This window comes from Cavia porcellus, unplaced genomic scaffold (genome assembly GCF_034190915.1).
Source record: "Cavia porcellus strain 051 isolate PalLab524CR breed Dunkin Hartley unplaced genomic scaffold, mCavPor4.1 scaffold_28, whole genome shotgun sequence".
In the NCBI taxonomy this organism is placed as follows: Eukaryota; Metazoa; Chordata; class Mammalia; order Rodentia; family Caviidae; genus Cavia; species Cavia porcellus.
Window position 1 is genome coordinate 49,972,219 of NW_026947511.1, and position 10,037 is coordinate 49,982,255.

Here is a 10,037-nt window from a genome sequence, read left to right on the forward strand (position 1 = left end):
TCTCATGCCCTCTCCATTTATGTGGGGACAGTTTAGAAGGACACTACACTCTTCCTAAACTTTTTAATGTGTGACAGCTTTTTAAAAACTATTGGGCACTATGTTATACAGCAGACCTCTGGAAGTCACTCATTATTGGACTATAGATTTATACCCATCATCAATATCCCTCTCTTCCTATCACTTGGTATTCACAGCTCTATTGTGTACTTCTATATCTGTGGCTATTTAAAATTTACAAATTACCCTAATACATGGAAAGTAAACAAATATCTATGGGTACCAGGGATCAAAATCACGACCCCACACTTGCCAGGGAGGTGCTTACACCACTGAACCAAATCCCTAGCCAACAAATGAGTTTTGAACAAGTAGTATATCAAGAAAGGAATCAGGAAGGTTACTACTTGTTTCAGTGTTAGCAGATCATAATTTTCTCCAGAAAAGTATGCCAATCACTGCAACTATTCCAGAAAAACAGAAAAGGCAGAGCCATACTAGCCAGGGTAAAATGAACCAATGAAAGTCACTGTCAGCCAGCTGTATTTCCCAAAAGAGTTTTTTTTAAAGCATCCTATACTGATATGCTTGTCATTTCTATGCTTATTTCAGCAAAATTCACTAAGCTCAGTTGTGAAAACAGCCCAGATGCTTATCATCCGTCGAGTAGAGACAGAATAGGTGATACATATGCACAATGGAATCTCATGCAAGCATAATGAAAAATGAAACAGTGTTATTTGCTAGAATATGAATGTGACTTGGGATCACAATGTCGAGTGAAATAAGCCAGATTCAATTAAATATTGTATATAATTCTCCTTGTGAGAGAGCCAAACCTTCAGATGGCTGTAGCCCAAAACAGCAGCTGTACTGCAACCTATGGGAACCATGATCCAGGCCAACCAGCTGAGCTGCTCCTAAATCTGTGACCTGTGAGACAATATATGTTTGGCCTCCCATGATACAAAAGAGAAAAGGAGAGAGAGAGAGACAGAGAGAGAGAGACAGACAGAGACAGAGAGACAGAGACAGAGAAGGAGATAAAAAGGGGTGGAGACAGAAACAGAAGTAAAAAGGCCTTTATTGAGGGGGCAGGAAGGATGCTGAAGAGTTGTAGGAACCCTCTGGAATCTTTAAGGGGAAAAACTGTGGGCTTTATTTGGAATTTTACAAGGGCTGAGCTAAAGGAGTGGGTGGAATAGAGTATTGACACTCAAAAGAGGAGTCTTTGCGCATGTGCGAAAGTGAGCATTTTGACTTGTGGGTTCCCTAGAAGGCAGGGAGGCACTATCCAGAATGAAATAGAGCCTTCTCATGGGAAAATCCTATCAATACACTTGTTATTTTAAGCCACTCAGTTTCAGAGTACTTAATCACTCAATAACGGTCAACAAATTCACTAGGACTGTGTCACAGAAAATTGGCTCTTTTCGGATTACAGTGCCACCTGTCACACAGCGTGGGTGGAGGATTGGGTCCAGATCACACAGGTACAAAAATATATGATTCTCACATTCCTCATATAAAATGTAATATTTGTACAACTTACATCCAGCCTTCTATATCTATAAAATCATATAAAAATTACTTATAAAGTCTAATGCAAGGCAAATGGTCTGTAAACAGTTGTTCGACTTACTGATTTAAAATCTTATTTAGGGAGTGAAACAATCTGTACTTGTTCAGCACAGGAAAAAGTTTTCAAAAAATAATAATGTTTTGCATACTGGTGGAACCCAGTGTGGGATCCATAGATATTAAGAGTTGACTATATTCACATTCTTCCATAGAATCTGATGCATGTACCTATATCAAATAGTAGAAAATACAGAATTGCCTGCTTTGGCCACCAAAATTAACCTTTACCCTTCTGACACCAGAATCTGCTGCTATTTCAACAGCACTGAACGCTAAGGCATTACCTGAGCTCAAAGTTTCATTGCTGAATCACAAATATTATCACGTTATAGATACTTCTTTCATGAGAACTTTAGCATCCACAAAAGATAAGTCCCTTATCCTACCTGCCTACTTAAGAACAAAAGTTAAAAGTAGAAAGAAATTCAAAAGTAGAAATGCAGCTACCTGAGTTCTTATGGGACTATTAGCTATTTCTGCCTTACATCTCCTTGTAGCTTTCTCTTGGTTACAAATACTTTCATGTGAGACTTAAGATAATTTTGGACATCATGTGTTTATCTTACGAATTTGAATTGTAGATTGGGAATCAAAAGGGCAGAACATGATTTTAAGTCTTTTTTTGCATAAGTGAAAAGAAAAATTTTCTTCATTTTCATTTAGGAGTTATGCTAATGGGAGAAAATTTTGTTCTATTTTATGTAACCCATTTGATGAGATGGAAGAAACTAGCTCAGAAAGAATGTCTTTACCAACGCTGTTTTGGAAGACTATTCACTGGAACCCTAGGGCAGAATTTTTATGTCTCTTGCTTTAATCAGTTTTTTAGGCATTGACAATAGAAAGCTTCTCATTTTCAAGTTTCTTACCTTTCACACTTTAGGGAGTGAAGCTTTGTATCGGGTTACTTCCCGTACCTTCTAGAAATAAAAGCATTAATTCTGACAGAGGAAGTCCCTATGCATCTGGACTGTTCTTTAGTGAAATTCATAGCCCTGCTTGTCTCCCTTGGGTGAAGTGAAAAGGAAGGAAAAGGAAGTTTATTCTGGAGAAGAACTTCAGACTTCTTGCCTATCTAAATCTTACAAAAAACATAGACTTACTCTCAAACCCTGCATATCCTACAGAAACCTTGGCATTTTTGCAATCAAACCTCATGTGTTTGTTGAGAAGTACATGTTTTGAATGATAAATTGGAATTATATCTGGCATACAAAATCCATTTGGCTCTTTAGATAGTTTGAAGTATCCGTTCTACTTTTTGATCACCTGCTCTCCATTCTCACTCCATTCTAGAGGAATCTGGAGGGCTCTGCAAAAAGTGCTACTGCTAGTCCTTATCACAGACTGATCAAGAGGAAATAAGCCACTGAAAGATCTCACAACTCAGAAAAGATGCTGTTATGGATTAAAAACTGGTTATCAACTTAATGCCAGCTGGATTACATCAGCATGGCACTGAGCAAGGATGCTTCACCTGAGGAAAATTGCCAGCATAAATAGGTGGAGAAGGTTAAGGTGTTAAGCCATTAAGGCGCTGTTGTGTTGAAGCATTGTGGGTTCTCCTATGAGTTGCTGTTTGAGCCTTTGGTTCTCCTGGAGAAGCTCTAGTCCTCACATCGAGCCTTGCTTCCTGACTCCAGAGGGGAAGACATGTGCCAATTGGTCTCCAGGACGAGCTCGTCATGCTGGATTCCTGGCATGTACCCGACTGTGCTTATCATCTTAGGAGCTTGGGGCCTCCATGTCATTGAAGATGGCTGTCGTACCTTTCAGGACAGTCCTGGTCTTTGTTGTGAGTGTGACTTCTTGGCTCCAGCGTAGAACCCTCATCCCACCAGCACAGATCCTTCACCCCACTGGCATTGACTTTCTGGTCTTCCACCACTGACTTTTGTGCCTTCCCAGCACGGATCCGTAAAAGAGACTGGTGTGAGTTCTTGTGGGCTCTAGACCTCCAGTTGGACTCATAGGCAGCACTGTCATGAGCTCTGAGTTTTTGTCTAGACTCATGTAGGACATTGCTGTGGGATTTAGACCCTTGACTAAGTATTCTATGTCTTTGGTGTTGTGGATAGATTTTGTGCATTTTCTTGTGTTAACTCCCAGTGATCATTATAAAAATAATATTGTAAACTCCATGTCCTGATTCTAACTGTTCTCTGGGCACAGCCCCCAACTACAACAGATGCTCTCTTCAATAGTGGCAGGGAAATTCAATTTCCATCTGCAGAAGAATCAAATTGGACCTCATTATTTACAAATTAACACTGATTGAAGACTTAAGCATGAAGCTTCAAACTAGGAAGGTACTAGGAGACAAAATTGGCCAAATGCTTCAGGACATGGACCTGGGGAAAAAGTTTTGGGTATAACCCAACAAAAAAGCAAAATTTAGGAAATGGGATTACATGAAACTAAGTCTTCTGCAATGCAAAGAAAATAATCAATAGACACCCTATACTATGAGAAAAAATTTTTACAAATATTGCATGTGCCAGATGGTTACCATATAGAATTTATTAGAAAATAGCATAAAAGAAAGCCTACTTAAAGTTAGGCTAAAGACATGAATAGATATTTTTCAAAAGAAGACTTATTTAGAAATGGTCAAAAGATATATGAAAAAGTTATTCTATATTATTAAACATCAGGAAAACAAAAATTAAAACCATACTGGAATATCTCTTCAGTACAGTAAGAATGGCTCTTTTCAAAAAGACTAAAGATAAGAACTTCAGAGATGCAGATAAAAAGGAAATATGACCCACTGTGGATCTGAGTTAATACAGTCTTTATAGACAATAGTGTGGGCAATCTTCATGAAATTACAGTGGAACTGTGTACTACTGAGTATGTACCAAAGGAGCGGGAAGTACCATGACATGCAGATATTTGCTTTCCCTTGGTTTAATATTAATAACAGCTAGGATGTCCAACCTAAAAGACACTAGATGCATGAAAAGATCATAAATGGATGAACTAATTTATGCAATGTGGTACATAGGCACAATGAAATAGACATTGTTTTTTTTTATTTTAAAGAGAAAACACAGAATAATCAAAAAGCAATCAAGCAAAGAGACAACAACCAAAAAAGCCTAACTCAACAACAACAGCAACAAATACCAAATAGTAGTTATAAAGGATTTCAAAACAAGATGATAGGAATTTAGCAACAGTTGTTATATTGCAGTATTCAGGCATTTAACACATGAACTCTTGTCATTTCTGATAACATAGGTGACCTGGAAGACATTTGATTTGTGAAATAAGTCAGGCAGAGAAAGACGAATACTACATGATCTCCTTCATGTGCAGAATGCAAAAAAGTCAGTCTCAAAGAGCGCACATGTAGAACAGTGTAGATAATTAGTTGCCAGTTGACTCATGTCTGCTGTACTTGTATCTGGAATGTTTTCCAAAGCTCGACATGTTAAAGACTTATTCTGCAGCTCATGGTGCTCCTGGGAGGTGCTGGAAACTTTAAGACAGGAGGCTGAGAGACAGATTACATTATTAGAGAAGCACTCTTCAAGGAGATATTAGGACCCTGGCACCTTCCTTTCTCTTTTTACTTCCTGGTTACAATAAAATGACCTTTTCTTCTGCCACACAATTCTGCCATGACACACTATATTAGTCCGGACTGCTTCAAAGCTCAGGGTATCTGAAGACACGATATGGACATGAACTCACCATCTAATGGTGCATGTGTGGAGCTGCTGATCTGCATTCACACATGAGGAGCCAAAAGCATGGAGTGCCAAGGAGAATGGGGGTTCCCTTGCCAAGAACACTGGCCTAAAAATGGAGCAGAGGGTCATCTTTGACAAGTGTGTAAATAAACGCATTGCAATGGTTGAGCAGTCTCTTCTCTCATTTCGAGAAAAGGCTCCACCTGACCCCAGCTTTCTGTCTCTGATTATTTTCTTCATCCTCTCATTGTTCCCCCCTCCCAGGAATTTAGAGAGCTCTGGTGGATGCATCGTAAGATGCCTGAACACGGGCTAGGGTAAGAAGAAGTAGGAGGTGAAGGAATGCTTTTCGCAGTCAGCATAGAAAATGACAAATATAAAGGTAGTAAATTCATCAGGTGTAAAACTTGGGGAGAGAGAGGGAGAGAGACAAAGAGAGGGGGGGGGAGAGAGAGAGAAAGAGGGAGAGGGGGGGGAGAGAGAGAGAGAGAGAGGGAGCCAGAAACAATTGCTGGAATTATTATGCTTTTACCTTTAGAGAAAGAATGGTCTACTCCATGATTTTCCTACTTTAAGTGAAACAAATATAACTGAAGCTAAACTGTTGTAACTTGCATCAGGAGAGAAATAAATCTACATGAAACTCAAGTAATAGTTACCAAACAAAATGTGGAAACATTATTAAAAAGACAAATGATTTCCTGTTCCACTTTAGTGATATTTTTATTTAAAATATCTGACAATATATTATTTTCTGCAACTCAGTTTACTCTCCTTAGCCATATACTACAGATAGATTGTCAAGGAGGACATAATTTATGATTGGAAATGTTTCTATTATATACAAATTCCATAATTTTTGTAAATATTTAGTTAGTATTGATTATTTTTCATTGTTAAATTATGAAAAAAATGAAATAGACACTATCACATAATTCTCTATGCAGTGATATAAAATCCTCCAATAAGGAATTCTTCATTTGGTAAGTTTACATCCTAGGGTGGCCGGAAGAACATGGCAGATAGGTAGCAGCAGCCTCAGAGGCTCTTGGAGAAACTGCACTTGAAATCTAGGAATGGTCCTGGGCAGGAAGTCCCAGGAAAGGGGGGATATTCTTTGCTGACCCAGGAATGAACTAAATTAAGAGAAACCATCTGGAAACACAATCCTGATGATACAGCAGGCACAGATAAGGTCTCAGCGGGAAGCCAGACCCTCACCACTGGAAACTGCAATTTGAATTACCTGCAGCCACTGTTGCATCCCAGTCAGCACAGCAGGGAGAGAGGTGTGAAAGCTCAGAGAGTGGGCATTGAAAGGAGTTGGAGGGGCTGGGGATTTAGCTCAGTGGCATAAGCACCTGCCTTGCAAGCAGGCAGTCGTGAGTTCGATCCCTGGTACCAAAAAAAAAAGGAAAAAGACAAAAAAGAAAAGAAAGGAGTTGGGAGCTGGTCTGGCCAGGTTCCCTGCATCAACCCATAGTGAGTGAGCAAATCCAGACCCGTCCATAGAGAAGGAGGCTTCAGCGGAGGACATACTCAGACAAGGCAGACTTCCCGGAATGAGAAGCTGCAGTGACTTCAGTCACATATCCCCCTCTCAATCAGGATTGGTGGGGAATGCCTGGCCTGTGAGATGCTGCTGGCTGAGACTCAATAGACTAGCCCAACTCAGGTCCCAGCACTTGGAGGTGCACCCTAGCGGTGAAGCCTTTGGTAGGTTGACCTGGAGGGGCGGGCCCAGCATAGGTTGCCCAGGTCTGTGTCTCCCTGGTGCTGCTATGGTGGGCGGGAACACCTAGCTGACACAATTCAAACAGACTGTGGCCAACAGGGAAGGAAGCTGGGCCTCCTATACATGCTTAAATGTAAGGAACAAAGAATATGGCAAGAGCGAGCAACAAGAAAGTGTCCTTGACCCCCAATCTTGAGAAACACGCAATAGCAGACACGGCACCAATAGACATAAAGCGCTATATCCAGAGCCTCATAGATGAGTTCAGGAATGAAGTTATCAATGACCTGAAGCAAGACATAAGCAGAATAGTTAGACAAACGCTAAGCACCACCCAAGAAAAAACAGATGGTGGAATGGAAGAACAGAAAAAAAGGGGAGAATTGTTTGATGGAGAAGATAGAGAAAACATAGAATAAGTAAAGCAAGTTCAAAGAGATTACCAGGAAACTAAAAACTCTATCAAAAACTGGCATAGCAGCTTGAAAGAAACTAAGGACAGATTATCTGAACTGGAGGGCAGATTTGTAATATGGGAGCATGAAATGAAAAACTTCTTAAAAATAACAAAAAACAAACAGCAACAATACAAAAACTAGAAGATGATAAGAGGATCTATAACTTTAGAATTAAGAACATAAGAGAAGAAGTGGGGACACAAACAAATGAACTACAAAAGCTATTCACAGAAATAATCCAAGTGAATTTCTAATTTGGCAAATGGTAAAGATACTCAGATATATGAGGCATACAGGATTCCAGCCACCTACAACCCAAACAGAGCTACACCCAGGCATATAATAATCAAAATTTCAGAAATCCAATATAAGAACAGAATATTAAAAGCCATCAGAGACAAGAAACAGATCACTTACAAAGGAACACCCATCAGAATTATAGCAGACTTCTCGGCACAAACCATCAAATCACGAAGAGCATGGGGGGAAATAATTCAAGCTTTGAAAGATAATAACCTCCTGCCAAGATTGATATATCCTGCACAACTGTCCCTAGAAATTGATGGATAAACAAAGTGCTTCCAGGATAAAGAGGAACTAGGGGAATTTGCAACCACTAATTCAACTCTACAGAGAATACTGCAGGATAGTCTAAAAAAGGAAAATACCAAGATTCTAGAAATAGTGGCAGAGAGGCCACAATGAATGGAGCAGAAAATGAAATAAAGAAGACAAACTGACAACAAACGACAGAAAAAGAGCTCAACAGAAATGAGGCAGAGAAGATCGGAAGGTAGGAACAGCAATTTTGGAGAAAACAAGACATCATAATAGCTAGTGCTGATTTAGTATCATCTTGTTTTGAAGTCCCATCAAACGTGAATTCTTCTGTCTCCATTGGTCTTAAAAGGTTGTTATCTTATTGGATTTTATTATATATGATAATATAAGCAAAAACTTTTATAGACAAGGAGTTTATATAGAAATCATTGTTCATTTTCTGTCAATTGGTTCTAAATACCCTGTAATTATGTCATTCTCTTGAATGGTTTAATGTGTCTTGATATGTTTGGTGCTAAAGTATAAGAAGTAATACTCAAAGATTTCAAGGAAAGAGACACTATGGTAACTATTTTTATGTCAGGATATCTTGTGGTGAAACACTATTTTGCTTAAACGGTTATGATTTGACCTGCACTGCCCTCTTTTATCTCAATCCTCCCTTTTTTAATTATTTACTTTTTTCTTTTATTTTTTAATTAAGGGAAAAATAAATTAAAAATAGCAGGATATATTATAGTAACCTACTTTGATTTCCTATTAACTTGATTTGAAATCCTGTATTGTCCTCACCATTTTGTTTTGACTGATTTTCCTCTATTCTGCTTTGCTTGATAGTACCAAGTTCGAAAGTATAGGCATAACTGTGAACAATAAGAGTCATTATGATGCCCATTCCGGTTGACTATTATCTTCTTTTAAAGTCCTGTAATGTCTCCAGTGCCTTGGTTTTATTCTTTACTGTTTAGTTCAATTTTATTATAACTGCCAATTCTTCTTAAAATAGCAAGAGGCAGTATGGTAACCATTGTTGATCACCTTATATTTTGTTTTTACATTATCTATTATGTCCATCCTTTTGATTTGACTGACTCTGTTCTGATATGTCGCATTTGTTTTTACTCTCTTCAAAAAGAGCAATTAAAATTGTGGGAGTAATAAAGCCCAAAATGTGTAATTGTCATTGTACAAAAGAAAAGAAAGTACTCTAAAGGTTATAGCTGCAAATATGTTTAGGTGTATAAGACAGATAACCATATTACTGAGTATTCTTTTTGGATCATTGAACAAAACTGTTTGCACTCTCACTGTTTGAAGGTCCACTTTATATGCCTCAATTTTGTAACTTGAACGACTATTTCTAAGAGGAGAATATGTAATCTATTAACTAGTGATTTCTTACTGTTTACTTTTTAAATTTTGTATTACTTGTACCCTTTCTCCGTTTTTTTCCTTTTTCTCCTTAAATAAAAAAAGAAGAAAAAAGTTTACATCCTATAATTTAACAAGCCTACTTTCAATATAATCATACCATTCCTTAGAAATTGTGTGCAGTCTGATAATGTTGTAATTTATAACATTTCTAATAGTGCTGTATGAAAATAATAATTTTTTTATTTTGAAGAGAATTAAACCAAATGTGACACAACCAAATAGTCAAAGCAAAAGGATGGACATAGTACATGGTGTAAAAACAAAATACAAGATGATCAACAATGGTTATCATAATGCCTCTTGCTATCTTCAAAAGAATTGCCCATATCAACAAGTATAATAAAATTGAACAAAACAGTACAAAACAAAGCCATGAAAATGAAATATTGGAGATATTATAGGATTTCAAAAGAAGATAATAGTCAAAACAGAATGGGTATCATAGTGAATTTTACTGTCTTCAAAGTAGTTACCTATGCTCTCAGACTTGATACTATCAAACAAAACAAT